The 14,566-nt window shown below is 38.9% G+C and overlaps 1 protein-coding gene across 1 annotated transcript in view; it reads left to right on the top strand.

Moving 5' to 3' along the window:
* Positions 1 to 824: 824 nt before the first annotated feature.
* Positions 825 to 14,566, top strand: part of card11 (caspase recruitment domain family, member 11) — a 216,037-nt gene continuing 202,295 nt past the window's right edge. The window contains exon 1 of the mRNA XM_039774937.1: positions 825 to 1,038. The gene's annotated coding sequence lies outside the window, so the exon portion shown is untranslated. The remainder of the gene's footprint in view (positions 1,039 to 14,566) is intronic.

The following is a 14,566-nucleotide window of genomic DNA, read 5'->3' as shown; positions in this document are numbered from 1 at the left end:
TCAACTAGACAAGAATATAGTATAGACGCACTGATAAGCCGTGTTCTAATTATTAGTTTAATATAATTACGCTACGAAAAACAGAGCCAAAGTACAAGTAATTGGTGGGGATGTTTTCAGCGCAGAGCAAGAACGCATTCGGATTGATAACGAAACGAAATTATAAATTGTAAATTAGTTGTTTATCTTCCTAGAAATTATTATCGGTGTCATTTTTTTTATTTTTTATTGCCTCATAAATTTCAACTGCTGTGTCTGATGCCGTCACAGGAGGACAGTCTTAACATTACTTTTCAAGCATCTGTGGTTAAAAATCAGAGAATTTGACCATTTTCATTCATGAGTGATATTTTTCCGAACTCTGCTGCTTACACACGAATTGTACTGAGCCTTTTGGCCAATAATGCCGCCCCCAAATATGTGCCGCCCGGGGCGGACCGCCCCCGCAACCGCCAGCTACGCCACCGCTTATATCTATATAACAGATAACAATGCAAATATTAAAAACACACGTTTCCAAAATGACTACTATTACCGTCATCTGCAGATTTCGATTACATATGTCATCCTCTTACACTAACAATACAATCCATAAGTTACAAAAAAAGTCTGCTGCAACTTTGGCTCAGGCACGCACAAGTGCATGGCTTTTCTTTTGCAGTCGTGGTCGCGTCTAATGTACTTCGATAACACAACTTTGTTTTCTCAGGTTGTCTTGTCGCTTGCGTACTTATTTTGTTTTCTCTTTCTCTCTCTATCTCACATTGCGACATGTGTCAGCCTGCTGGTCCCCGCCCCTTGTCAACTTTTGTGGCCAAGTTTTTGACAGACAGCAGCTTCGAGTGCCGACAAACTCAAAGCAGAAGTGAAAATGAGCTGATAGCCACTCAGCTGACCGGCAGCACATGGAATAGAAAACCCAGCGCAGGTTTTTCCGTTTAAGAAGAAGCCGCTCTAACCTTAACCCGTCCTCAGTTAACGGTTGTCAGGTCTTTTCGCTCCATTAGATGCGGCTCTGACGGCGTAGACTCGCAGCAGGTAACGCAAGTCATGTACTTCTTACTTCCTTTGTCGCTCTTTGTTTTAAGTCATCTGTTCATCTAATTGACCGAAACGGCGAATGCGACTAAAAGTGCTATCAATATTGGTTTATATTTCTAATGACAGAAGAGTTATGCATTGTTGCGCATGTAAAGTGCCTAAACGGCGTTTTAAAACTTGTTTGAAGTTTATCCAGGACGGGCTTTAGCAGAAAACGTCCTGTAGAGCTGATGGAGATTTCCTAGGCTGTGCTCTACCCAGTCGTTCACTTCCAGTGTATGTCCATTTTTAGAAGTTGTTCTGTGGGCTCAAATGGAGATACTGATATTTATACATACAATACATTTATCAGAGGGGCATGTATTGAATGTTTGACATTAGGTGTGCTTCGTGTGATACAAGCAAGAGCAACACCCTGCTTAACCACTAGCAATCAGCCTGTTAGTTCCACACATCCCTTGGCATATTTACTTTACTTTTATTATGTAATATTGTGCTTTTGTATTTGAGAAACGTTTGTTTTTTTTGTTTTAAGTGCTAAGTTCCCAAACTGCCCAGTTTATATGGTGCATGTGAGACGTGAATAAAGTCTATAGAGTGGTTTAAATTCAGTGGCATTTGCATTATCTGCAATCTGAATGTCAATAGAATCAATGGAGGCTCTGATCAGGGCACTCGAGAGACTGATTGAAGAGTCTGAGCGTCTGAACTTGCAAATGTCCTGGATAAAAAACAAGATCCAGGCCTTTAATAACCTCTTGGCCACAGCCATCAGCAGTGTGTCTGTCTGCGGAGGGAATGTCAACCTTGTCGAGAGGTTTACTTATCTCAGCTGCGGCATTCACATCTCTGATGACTCTTCCTATGGAGTCAGGAGATGGATTTGGAGAGCATGGGGGGCCATTAGGTTGCTGGAAAGGGGTGCGTGTGGTGCTCCCGAAATATGTGCAAAAGGAGAAGGTCCAAGTCTTTAGCGTGCTGGTGCTTCCAGTTTTGCCTTATGATTGCAAGACGTGGACACTTTCCAGTGACCTGAGAGGAAGATTGGATTCCTTTGGTACTGTGTCTCTTTGGAGAGAATCCTTGGGTTGCTCAAGGAGTCCCAGATGAGGCACATCACCTGCATTGTGAGGGAGCATCAGCTACAGCACTATGGCCATGTAGTGCGATTCCCTGAGGGTGATCCGGCTCGCAGGATCCTCATTGTTGAGGACCAGGACCAGCAGCTGGACCAGGTCAAGGGGATACCCACATAACACTTGGTTGCTGTAGATAGATGGTCATTTCCGAAGGTGGAACTGGACCACACGTCTACCATGGGGGTTTCCAACCGGGATCCCAAGGTGTTTCATTGTGTGGTGTATGTGGCAACACAGTGTACCAGTGCATGCCCCCCATCCTGACCTAACCTGAATCTGTATTTAATTTAATGACCTTGCATAATAATAAATGCAGAAAAACCAAGGAGCTGGTGGTGAGAGTTAGGTGGACCAGGCCCCTCATGGATCCCATGATCATCAGAGGTGACTGTGTGCAGAGGGTGCAGACCTATAAATATCTGGGAGTGCAGCTGAATGATAAATTGGATTGGACTGCCAATACTGATGTTCTGTGCAAGAGAGAACCGAGTGGATTATACTTTCTTAGAAGGCTGGCGTCTTTCAACATCTGCAATAAGATGCTGCAGATGTTCTATCAGATGGCTGTGGCAAGCGCCCTCTTCTACACGGTGGTGTGCTGGGGAGGCAACATAAAAAAGAGGGACGCCTCACGCCTGGACAAACTGGTGAGGAAGGCAGGCTCTATTGGAGGCATGGAGCTGGACAGTTTGACATCCGTGGCAGAGCGACGGGCGCTGAGCAGGCTCCTGTCAATAATGGAGAATCCACTGCATGCACTGAACAGGATCATCTCCAGACAGAGCAGCAGCTTCAGCGACAGACTGATGTCACCGTCCTGCTCCACTGACAGACTGAGGAGATCGTTCCTCCGCCACTCAATGCGACTCTTCAGTTCCACCCAAGGGGGGTAAATGTTAACATTATACAAAGTTATTGTCTGTTTTATCTGCATTTGTATCACTCTTTAATTTATATTATTTTTTATCAATGTGCTGCTTCTGGAGTATGTGAATTTCCTCTTGGGATTAATAAAGTATCTATCTATCTATCTATCTATCTATCTATCTATCTATCTATCTATCTATCTATCTATCTATCTATCTATCTATCTATCTATCTACTTTTTCCTTGCTTTGATGCCTGTAATATTGCTCACTTTCAAGTACATCTTCATTGGGTGACCTATACAGCATCGATATACGAAGTGTTCATATTGTAATTGCATAGGTCTTACCATTATATTTATAAAGGCAAAAATGCTGAATTCTTTCAACAAGAAAAAATATTATTACATGTAATAAAATTTGTAAATACCAAACCATCAACATAATTACATTAAGAAAGGTATGTCTAGTGTGCAGTGCTGTACTGATGCAGATTCAGTACACATCCTTTGTGTGATATGTTTTCAGTCACCAATACACAGCCTGACATTGCAGCTTACTTTTTTTTCTGTTGAATTCACCTGAGAGGGTAAAATATCAGTGCTTCATCCGCACAATTGAAGTGCCCTCTTATGTTATTGTAGGCTTAGTGATTTCCACATGAACATTGACAGTTTCTGCATTTTCAATACAACTTAGCAGGCTAACGTCTTTCCTGTCCTTCCACTTGATTGCAATCATTTTGCCTTTTTGCCATCAAGCAGTTTCATATGGCCAGGCATACTACGATGGTTCGGTTGTACAGACCCTAATGCATTAGTTTCACTAACTGTGGCAACATCAGATGACCGATTTCACATTGTCATCACTGACACTGATTAAGCTGATGGTTCAGTTTCAGTTTGTTCTAAAATTGGATTTACAACTCTTCATTTACACGTCTTTGTGTTTGTTTAGTTGAAGGCCCTGCCGCTCTCATGAATACTGATGAGTTACCGTAGAGTGACTTAGAAAAATGAATGATTTTTTTTGGAGGATTATGTTATTTGGGTTTAGGACTATGTATACGATCAAAATAAATGTCACAGTGAGTGCTTCTCTGGGTTATGTATATTTACATTGAATTCCAAGCCCAAGGGAAACGCAGTATTATAACGCCAAGGAGATTAAGTCAGAGAGCATGTGGTTATACGCTGTATATGACAACATACAGATCTGAACTGTAATAAAGTCAGTTGCTTTCTAACCTGCTTATTCCTGAACAGGGTCAGGGGATGTTGGAGCCTATTCCAGCTAGCATAGGGCACAAGGCAGGAACAATCCCCTGGACAGGGCGCCAGTCTGTTATAGGGCAAACACACACACACACACACACACACCACACCCCAACCACACAGTCTGGCTAATTAACTATCAACAATGCACCTAACCTGCACCCAGAGGAAACCCATGCAGACATGGGAAGAACATACAACCTCCATGTTGGTAGGACCCAGGGTGTGAACCCAGGTCTCCTTACTGCATGGCAGTTGTGTTCATTCATTCATTCACAGAAACCGCTTAGTAGACCAAAGGGTCATGACAAGTTAGATATGGAGCCTGTTCCAGTACCTCTGGGCACAAGGCAGACACCAACCCTGTTCAGACATTTATTCATTAATTCGATCATTCATTTTCTGAACCAGTCTCTTACGGATTTGTAAGGCCAAAGTCTTATCCAGCTGCACTGGAAATAACTCAGAAATCAACCCTACATCTGACACTAGTGGTATTAATTCATCCATTCATTTTTCTGAAATCACTTAGTCTTATACAGAGAACCAACTTGTGATGGTACAACAACGTTATGCTTTCATTTATTAATTTTCTTCTTCATCAGAAACCAAAGCCAAAGAGTTCACTAGGCATGTGACAAGAAACAAACCTGAACGGGACCGCAGTGTTATTCATTCATTTTTTGAAACTGCATAGTCTGATATACTGTAGGGTTGTGAGGGTCCAGAGCTAATCTAGCAGGATTACACCCAAGGAACCTGTCATGGACTCGTTGTCACTAGTTTTATTGAGTTTTTTTTTTAAACTTAACTTTTGTGTACCTTTAATTTGTAGTTGGTTGTACAATTAGTTTGTCTTTTAAGGAAACTACCCAAATATGTCAGATGAATTGTTTATTTTATGTACTAATTGTAAAATGTATTTTATCAGATTTCAAATTAATCATAGCATGTAAAACTGAGCTGGTTGTATAGATGAATAATTACTATTTAATTATACACATAATGGCTTTGTGAGTAATGTGTGCTAGAAATGAGCAATTTGTTTTTCCCCATGTGCATCCTTTAGGTGTGGGAGACTTTAATTTGAGCTACCTGGTGTTGGCATTACTTATTGCATTTTTCAGATGAGAACAATACCAAATGGTAACGATTTTATTTAGAGCAGTAAATAAATTTAAACCTCACCTATCTAAAAAATGATGAACATAAAATGACATCCCTCCTCATTAGTTCTGTTTAATGTTAATTTTTCTAGTGGCTGTATAACTTAGCAATGATTGATTGGTGGAGCTTTTAATGTTTAAGTTTAATTTGAGATTAGATTGTTATTTTTATTATTGTTATTGGCCCTCCATGGTAAACTCTGTTTCAATCTTCTGTGCATGTACAGTCAGACTTTCAGAGATTTATATATTGCTCAGACAGTTGGAGTACAAGCATCTTAAGTGACTTTCTCAGCATCACGCTCAGTGGGGCCAGGAACAGGATTTAAATTTTAACCATCCAGCTTCAATTGCAATTCCTCAACTACTATATCATCACATTGTCTGCCAAAGAATGTATTATATGATGAGATATGCTTGCCAGGATCAATTGAAGTGAAGCTGCTATTCATTTTTAAATGTATCTTTTACCGAGTGCGATTTATTCATGTAGGTATGGACCGCTCTTCTGAAATTCTGAAATAAGTGAAATGGTTCAAGGCAGCTGCATTTGGAGGAGACTAAATAGATTCATGTTCTAATACCAAGTACCTAGGTATCCATTCATCTTATACACAGATAATATGTACTTGTACATAATGTCATACACTGGGAAGTTTCAAATTATAAACCAAAATGAGTAATATGTACCTTCCTGAATGTGTCACAATACTGTAGCGGTCTGCTGGGTTAGGTAATGTTCATGGCGACAGCTGTTTATGTGTAACCCACACGTGACCCATCTATACATTTATATAATCAATGTTTTCCAGCTCATATACTAGTAAAGCACTAAAGCAGCTGCCACAATTCCAACCATTTTTGACCTAAAGAAAATGAATGATTGAAATTAAACTTATTTAGATGAATCATTGTTGTCCATTTTCTTCATTTCATCTAACAATTCTGAAATACCTCCACAGTATATGCTTATCTTTTTTAAGATATTTTTCCCAGATCTAAATATTGTATGTACGTTGAAGTGGCCAGCTCCTACAGTCAAACAGCCTTTTTACAGTATATTCTTATTCGTTTTTTGAGGTAAAGGCTTAATAGCAGCCGCTCTAATGTGCCAATGGAAAGAAATAAGCTGCTGTTCACGTTTTCTGCTAATTTTATGCTTTAGGAAGCATTCAGAAACCATTACGGCACTATAGCATAACCTTATCCTTAAGTTCATGAAAGCAGAAAATTGAAGTGAAACTATGGCATTATGAGAAATTGTAAGAGCAGTGCTCATCACCTTAATATATGTGTTTTTTTAATATAACTTAGCCTCAAATGCACAAATAATGTCCCATTCAGGACTGAGGTCATACTCTTGATACCGTTTCCTCACAACCCTTGTTGAGGTTCAGCAAGTAGATGGAAGTATAATTAAAACACATATGTCCTACAGTCCTGATTTCAGTATAAAATGAAAAATCTATCCATCCAATGTCAGTCTGGCTTAATCTGTGTCAGGGTCACAGGTGAAGCCCAAAAATGTTATATACAGTATAAATAAAAGAGAATTATAAATCAAAGCTGGAATTGGCTTTTGATTACAAAATTGTCGAGGGAAGAGCACAGCCAAAAATCAGAAATGGAAAGCTGAACCGTATTACATGCTTTTGTATTTGCTTAACAGGTATAAAACATGAGGCCTGTATCATTTCTTGCGCTAAACCAATGACTTTCCTGTCCTACTGTTATAAATGTAGCGATTGTTCATAGTGACAGTTTATTAAGAATAACTGCATGGTTACCTCGCCAAATAGGGGATGAGTAATATGCTATTATTACTTTATTGCTCAACATTTGACGTGTATTAAGGTGTCCATCTTGTCTCCTATGTTTGTAAAAATTAGTCCATTAGTACGATTTATAACCGTTAAGTTCTGCCATCGAAAACTGTTTGGTTATAAATATGACCAATATACTAAATGAGAAAGAAATTTATCAATCTAAATAAAAAAAGATAATAAATATTGTATGTGATGTGAAAAAAATGACTAGGAAAACTGATGTTTTTTGCCTGCTTGAGTGTTCTGAGCCAATATATTGTGACAAGCGCTATATAAAATAAATAATTAAAGCCACAAAAGAGCACTCCATTCATTTTCTTTTATCCTGCCTCTTCATTCCAGGGTATTGTAAGATAGACTATATTGTCAGCAGTGCGTATAAGATAGAAACTTGTCCTTTAGGGATCAGCAAGTAAGTGCAGTATGTAAAAAGACAGAAGAGGGCTACATGACCAGCATTTGCCCACTCAGTGCTAATCTGAGTTGTGATGCAGTGTGGCACTGCCAGGGAGAGGGGAAGATTGTATGTTGAGAAGTTACAGGAAAAAAAGCACATATCTATGCTTTTGTGGTAGTAGACTAAAGCCCAGATGAGTTAATACTGCAGTGTTTCACATTGTTGGCACAGTAGTTAGTGCTGTTCTTACACGGCTCTAGTGTCCCGGGTTTAAATCTTTAGCTGGTTACTGCTTGAATGGAATTTGCGCATTCTACTCCTGTTTTGATTGGGTGATTCTATGAGTACTCTTGTTCTGCATTTCAAAAATTGTTTATTTACATTTGGATATTTGGCTATTCTAAATGGATTGGTTCTCACCTTGCACCTGTTGCTGATGGGATATGCTTCAATGTCTATAACCCTGCATTGGATTAAGCAGCATCAGAAAAGCTGATGAAAGATTAGTGTTGTCATGTGTACACAGTTCATTGAATTTCTTACTAGCATGCCCAACCAACATGCAACACATCAGCACTCTCCTGGACCTTGATAAATGATAATGTATTAAATGGCATAACTTAAATTTATTTAATAAAAACTCAAATCACATTCTTACCTGATATACTTCTCACCCATATTTCCACATCATATTATTCAAACCTAGTAGTAATAACAGTAGTAGAAGTATAAGTGTAATAACAACGATAAACACAAAAGTTCAACTCCAATAAAACACTTCTTAAATCACTTTCATTAATTCAGAGGGATTGTGAAATACTGTGTCTGTAATTTTGATGGTATTTGGGCTCTTTCTCCCGTGTGTTTCATTTTGAAGTTATGAGGAATGGCAGTTAGGATACCTGGAGAAATTTCAATGGTATATGGGAGTTCTGTTTCACATTATATTATTTTAATGTGTGAATGAATTATAGCTGTGACACATCTGTGGTCATGTACCTGTTCGTTAATATAGCTGCTTTATAGTGTACGACCTTACCTGCATGTGGACAGCCGCTTCAAGCAAAGAGACTTCTTAGCTCAGTATACACAGACCAGACGGTTGTCTTCAGACCTAAGTTACGCCTCTGGCACACACCCCAACAGCTGCCTGCTCAACGTGCTGCTGCTTTTTGAAAACATCTTTTCTCATCAGGTGGACTCTATGAGAAAATGGCAGTTGCACTCACCAGGTGCTCTTAATGCTGTACCTTGAGTATATTATCATGGACATTCCTCTGTTTGTTATTTTGGTTCACTTGTGCTGTAGTTACTGTTAACTGTGTTGTTTGTATGAGTGTAAGGTATTTCCACTTAATAGTGCCCCACATGTACAGCTTTACTGCAGTGGGCTGATGCCCTGCCCGGGGTTTGTTTCCTGCCTTGCGCCCTGTGTTGGCTGGGATTGGCTCCAGCAGACCCCCGTGACCCTGTAGTTAGGATATAGCGGGTTGGATAATGGAAGGATGGATGTACAGTTTTACCTGCACGTGGACAGCTGCGTTTTAGCTCAGCATAAGAACACCAAGTGGTGATCTTCAGATTTAAGCTACACTTGTGCCAATCACCAAAGCAGACCCTCACTTACTGCACGTCTACTTTTAAAAATGTCTTTTCTCAGTCACTAAACGCCTGTGGGAATATGGCAGCCACCTATACCTTGACCCAGTCAAACAATACAAAATCACTATTGTTATTAAGCAAAAAAAATATAATACAGTAAAACCAGTAATAGCAAAAGAAAGAATTATATTTTACAAGATTGCTTTAATGATACTTTTTGAAACGATGCAGAAGATGGTGAAGATGAGTGTTTCAAGTTTGGGTTCATAGCTGCATCAGATTTTTCTTCAGTCCACAGAGTCTTATATCTTGTCAACCTGAGTAGGGAATGCAGACATCTTGATTGAGATTTTTGAGATTTTTTCTTCTTGTTGTTTCTCCTCTTCTTTTTACTCTCTGAGTGCAGCATGCATCCCACTTAAAAAGACCTTTCTTCATGTAGATTTAGCAATGATTATAGGAATGATCAATAATATTAAAACCACTGCCATGTTTGTATTACCTAAGTGTTTTACTTTCCAAGACTGATGTTCTTCCTAATCCTAATTACCCCAATCTATTAAATTCCAAAAATATATCTAGCAACCTCTTTTTTTAGGATTCTAAAAGAATGAAATAAAAGATACAATGTTCAAATCAAAACACAATTTAAATCAATAACTAGAAGTTTATGTGACAATTAGCTTCAATATCTTTCGTTAGTCCAGGTGTCCTGATTTGTCGGTTTAATCAATGTTAGTCTGTATGGAATTCCATCTGAGAGGTAAAGTTGCAGTTCAGATTTGTATTTGTATTAAATATTTGCAGTTCCATTTCCTATGTTATATATTAGTTAAATAATAGTTCAGTTTGAACATTTGTGTTGTATTTCCATCACCATACACCTGGAAATAAAATGTCCTTATGTTACTGGATGGCGTTCAGCTCAGTATGACCACTGTTAATATATAATATTATACAGTGATTAAATTAATTTTACTTACCTACTCTCCAGATCAGTTCAGTTCAGTAACCTCTACTTATGAGCACAATGTGCTATACAATGATCTAAAATATAAAATTACAATATAAAATTACAATAGGAACAGAAACACAAATCAGAAACAAAGAAACATCAAAAACTATATAAAGAAAAGTCTGAAGACCTATAACTTATCTTGTTTAATGTTGGTGCTTCATTCTAAAAAGAATATGGTTATAGGAGAGAGCCTGGGACAACACACGTCTTGTTCCTGAACTAGTCTATTGCTATATCTTCCTTGAGATGTGTTGTTTATTTTGAGAATTGACTGGAACTTGGGGTTACTGTGACGTAGCACTCAGTTCCTTACCTGTTCTAACTCAATTTCAGATCCTAGAAAAGACAAACCAATCTCGAGTATGTGACAATAAACTTTCACGCAGGATGGTTCTAAGCACAATGATTTCAAAGGCAAATGTCAACAATTTACTTTAGATAGAAGATGTTTGAAAACAGGTCCCTTCAGTGTAAGAATAAATCCACTAGAGTTTGGAAATGGATGGAATAGCATATTTGTTGTGTTTCAAGCAGGGTTCACCTTGGCTAATGTTCTAATATCTCCTTCTAATGTTTTTTGTTATGTGTCTTGGGGGTGGTTCCCCCAGAGGCGGGGCCACTTGCCCATCGCCACAAGGGACTGTGAGGCTGAGGAAAACCCACGGTCCCTTGTGTTTCACTGAATGAGCTGATGTTGGTGAGTGTCTTTTCCAATTATTTTGTGCTTTGTGAAATTTACTGGATTTTTGAACTAATGCTCTGCTTTTGACTTTCTATTGTGCTTGGGACTTTTTTGCCTTGATTTCCTTCGCCTTTTTCAGGCATCCCCTGCTTTACCTTTTGTACTGTTTGGTGCTTCACTGTTTTCAGTGCATTTTTTTGCATTAATAAATATTTCTAGGGTTTGACATTTCCCACCTCTAGTGGGCATGTTGAGTATTTTCAGATCTCTTTTTTTTCTTTGGAGCTCTCTAGCTCACAACAATAAATATGTCTACCGAACCTGCACGTAAACTGCCATCTGTAGCAGACTACAAGCACTGACCATTTTCTCAACTAATTTTTTCTGTTATTCGGTTATTGGGGGCATCTGACATTTGGTAGAAACCAAGCCTGTCTGAGAAGACATTTGGATGCAGAGTACCAATTTTGTACAAAGTACAACAGCACTCAGAAACTTCACTGGAAGTTGGGGGCCCAAATCTAACCTAAGCTCCCAAAAATGTGAGATGGCAGCACTAGTACTTCCATAACTGTGCTGATTAAGAACAGGAAGTGGGGTACTGAAGGTGCCGCATTACTCCCTAACTTGAGCTGATATATCCCCATTCTCAAGCTGTAGTAAGTGAATTCATGTTTAATTTTATGTGGGAAAAAAGGTCAAGAGAGACCTACCCCACCACCAAGGTTAGTTCTATTCACAGTGTGAAGCAAACAGATATGTCCGCTTTTGATGTCTTCCCCTACAAAGGGAAAAAAAAACCAAAACAAAACTGCATCAGCTCCAACCCAAATCATCCTCTTGCAGCAAAGTTTAAGTCTTCTTTAAATGCACAATGAATATGAATGAATATGCAACATTTCATTTGAAAAACAATCTATTTTAATTTTTGTTTAATAAAGCTTTGACATGAGTTAATTATGAATGCAAGTTTTGACAGCTGTATAAATTACTTAATGTAAGTTTTATTTCTCCTTTACATGCAGTTCAGACATGTTCGTGTTAGTTCATCTGTAAATGACTTGCACTTGCTTGGTTAGAAAGCACTACACTTTAAAGGTAGCTAATTATGATTGGACAGTCAAGTCGTATTTTTAAGTGCAATGGAATAATTTAGACAAACAGCTGCTTTTTATTTTTCAACTTTGGTGCAAATTAAAATCTTCTTGATGATGTCTAATTTGGTTTCTCATTCATGCTTTATTCCATATGGCTTTTTTACTGTACATTTTGGGCACCATAGTGGCAGAGTGGTTTTGCTTCCAGGTGCCTACCAGATCCAATGCTCTGAATCTGAATCATTCAGCATGCCATGTATTACTCCCATGTTCCTTTTACAACCTAAATCTGGGCTTGAGCTTAATTAGCAATTCTAAACTGGCCTTGGGGTAAGTGCGTGAGTGGACTTAAGATAAACTGACTCTTATTCCAGGGCAATTCCTGTCTTGCACACAAAAAGCTTCTAGTCGCCCGTTCCAATTAGCCGTGAATTGGATTTAATACATGTGAGTATATTTTATTGTAGGATACATTTGTAAAAGAGGAGCATGCCTCCTAGGTTAAGGAGACTTCCTAAAGAAGACTTTATGTAGGGTAAACATACAAAAAGGGACTAAACAGGTGAAAAAGGAAAGAACACTCTGCAGGTTAACTGGGCCAATCGATATAGGTTTTTAGATACCTAGGTAGTACTTTATTTGTCCCAAGGGGGCATTTTGCACAATATACAGAAAATTTTAACCCAGTCTGTCTGGCATAAAAGTTTTCCCATTTGTCCACCTTCAGAGTATTACAGACACACACGCTCACTCTCATGTCTCTGTCTCCCCTCCAGTTCTCCTTTGTCCCAATTCACCCTCTTATTCAGTGCTTAACAACTGCCTACTTTGGTTACAGGCACACTATTCTGGAGCTCCCTCTAGTGGTCTTCAGTATTCCGGGCCACACTAAGTCTAGGGTAGCAGCAATATATTGTAACACCTGACCAAGTAGGGACACCTTTGCTGCACCCTGATAGTCGAGAGAGGTTGTGCTGACTTCTTGTCAGACCTCTACAACCCTAACCTCTCGGAGGCACACTTGTCATGTGAATGGTTGTCTGGCGTGTTGCATCTATTTATTTGAGTAACACTAGAATAGGGCTTTGTGGTGGGCTGGCGCCCTGCCCGGGGTTTGTTTCCTGTCTTGCGCCCTCTGTTGGCTGGAATTGGCTCCAGCAGACTCTCGTGACCCTGTGGTTAGGATATAGCGGGTTGGATAATGGATGGATGGATAGAATAGGGCTACTGGTGCTTCCTTAAGTTAGTTAGTTAGTTAGTTATTGCTATGTAACAAGACCATAGCATGGGCATTGATTGGTCTGTACAAGGCTTATAACAATAACTTTTATTTAAATAGCTCCTTCCAGTACAAAGTATAATTCAATGTGTTTTACAAATGGTAGTAAGTGGAAACAAACAAAAAAAAAAAAATCAAATAAACTAATTATAGAGAAAACAAACGACAAACAATTTGATCAGTCACAAATTTAACAAAAAGGCATTTTAAAAAAGTTTTAAGATGTAATTTTAAACAACTCGACCATGTGATTCTGAAGTATCTCTGTAAGTAGATACGTCAGTATTTATAAGTGGTTTCACCACTTCTTTTATGTTTTACTCTTGGGTTAGTGAGCAAAGCAGAATTTGAAAATCTAAGGTTACGATTGGGAATATAAGGGAACAAACATTCCAAGATATATGTAGGTGCCGGTTTTAAACAATTAGCAGTATTTTAAAATTGATTCTAAAAGACACAGACAGCCAGAGTAAAGATGCTAATACCAGTGCAATGTAACCAGATTTCTTCTTTTTAGCTAGGATTCTTGCATCCATCCATCCATTATCCAACCCGCTATATCCTAACTACAGGGTCACAGGGGTCTGCTGGAGCCAATCCCAGCCAACACAGGGCGCAAGGCAGGAAACAAACCCCAGGCAGGGCACACACATACCAAGCACACACTAGGAACAATTTAGGATCGCCAATGCACCTAACCTGCATGTCTTTGGACTGTGGGAGGAAACCAGACTACCCAGAGGAAACCCACGCAGACTTTAGGAGAACATGCAGACTCCACACTGGGAGGACCCGGGAAGTGATGCGAGGCAGCAGCACTATCCACTGCGCCACCGTGCTGCCCTAGGATTCTTGCATCTGCATTCTAATTAATTCTAATAATTCTACCAATTGTAACCAGTTTAAATCTTTATTTGGCAGACCCATTAGTGCATTTTAGTAATCTAAATGGTTAAAGAGAATGGCGTATATCTGCATTTTTTGCACCCAATAAGGACATAAAGAACCGAACATGCACTTTTGTTTCTTAAATAAAAGAGTGCGATTCTGGTAACATAATTTAATAAGAGATTTAAAATTAAGTTTTGAATTTAAAATAACTCAAGAGATTTTTTACCTCTCATTTTCTACTTTTTATTGTAGCTGACAACAAGAAGTTCAGTTTTCTCCTTGTTTTAA

The sequence above is a fragment of the Polypterus senegalus genome, chromosome 13 (assembly GCF_016835505.1).
Source record: "Polypterus senegalus isolate Bchr_013 chromosome 13, ASM1683550v1, whole genome shotgun sequence".
NCBI classification, from domain to species: Eukaryota; Metazoa; Chordata; class Cladistia; order Polypteriformes; family Polypteridae; genus Polypterus; species Polypterus senegalus.
This window is presented reverse-complemented; position numbering and strand designations above follow the sequence as displayed.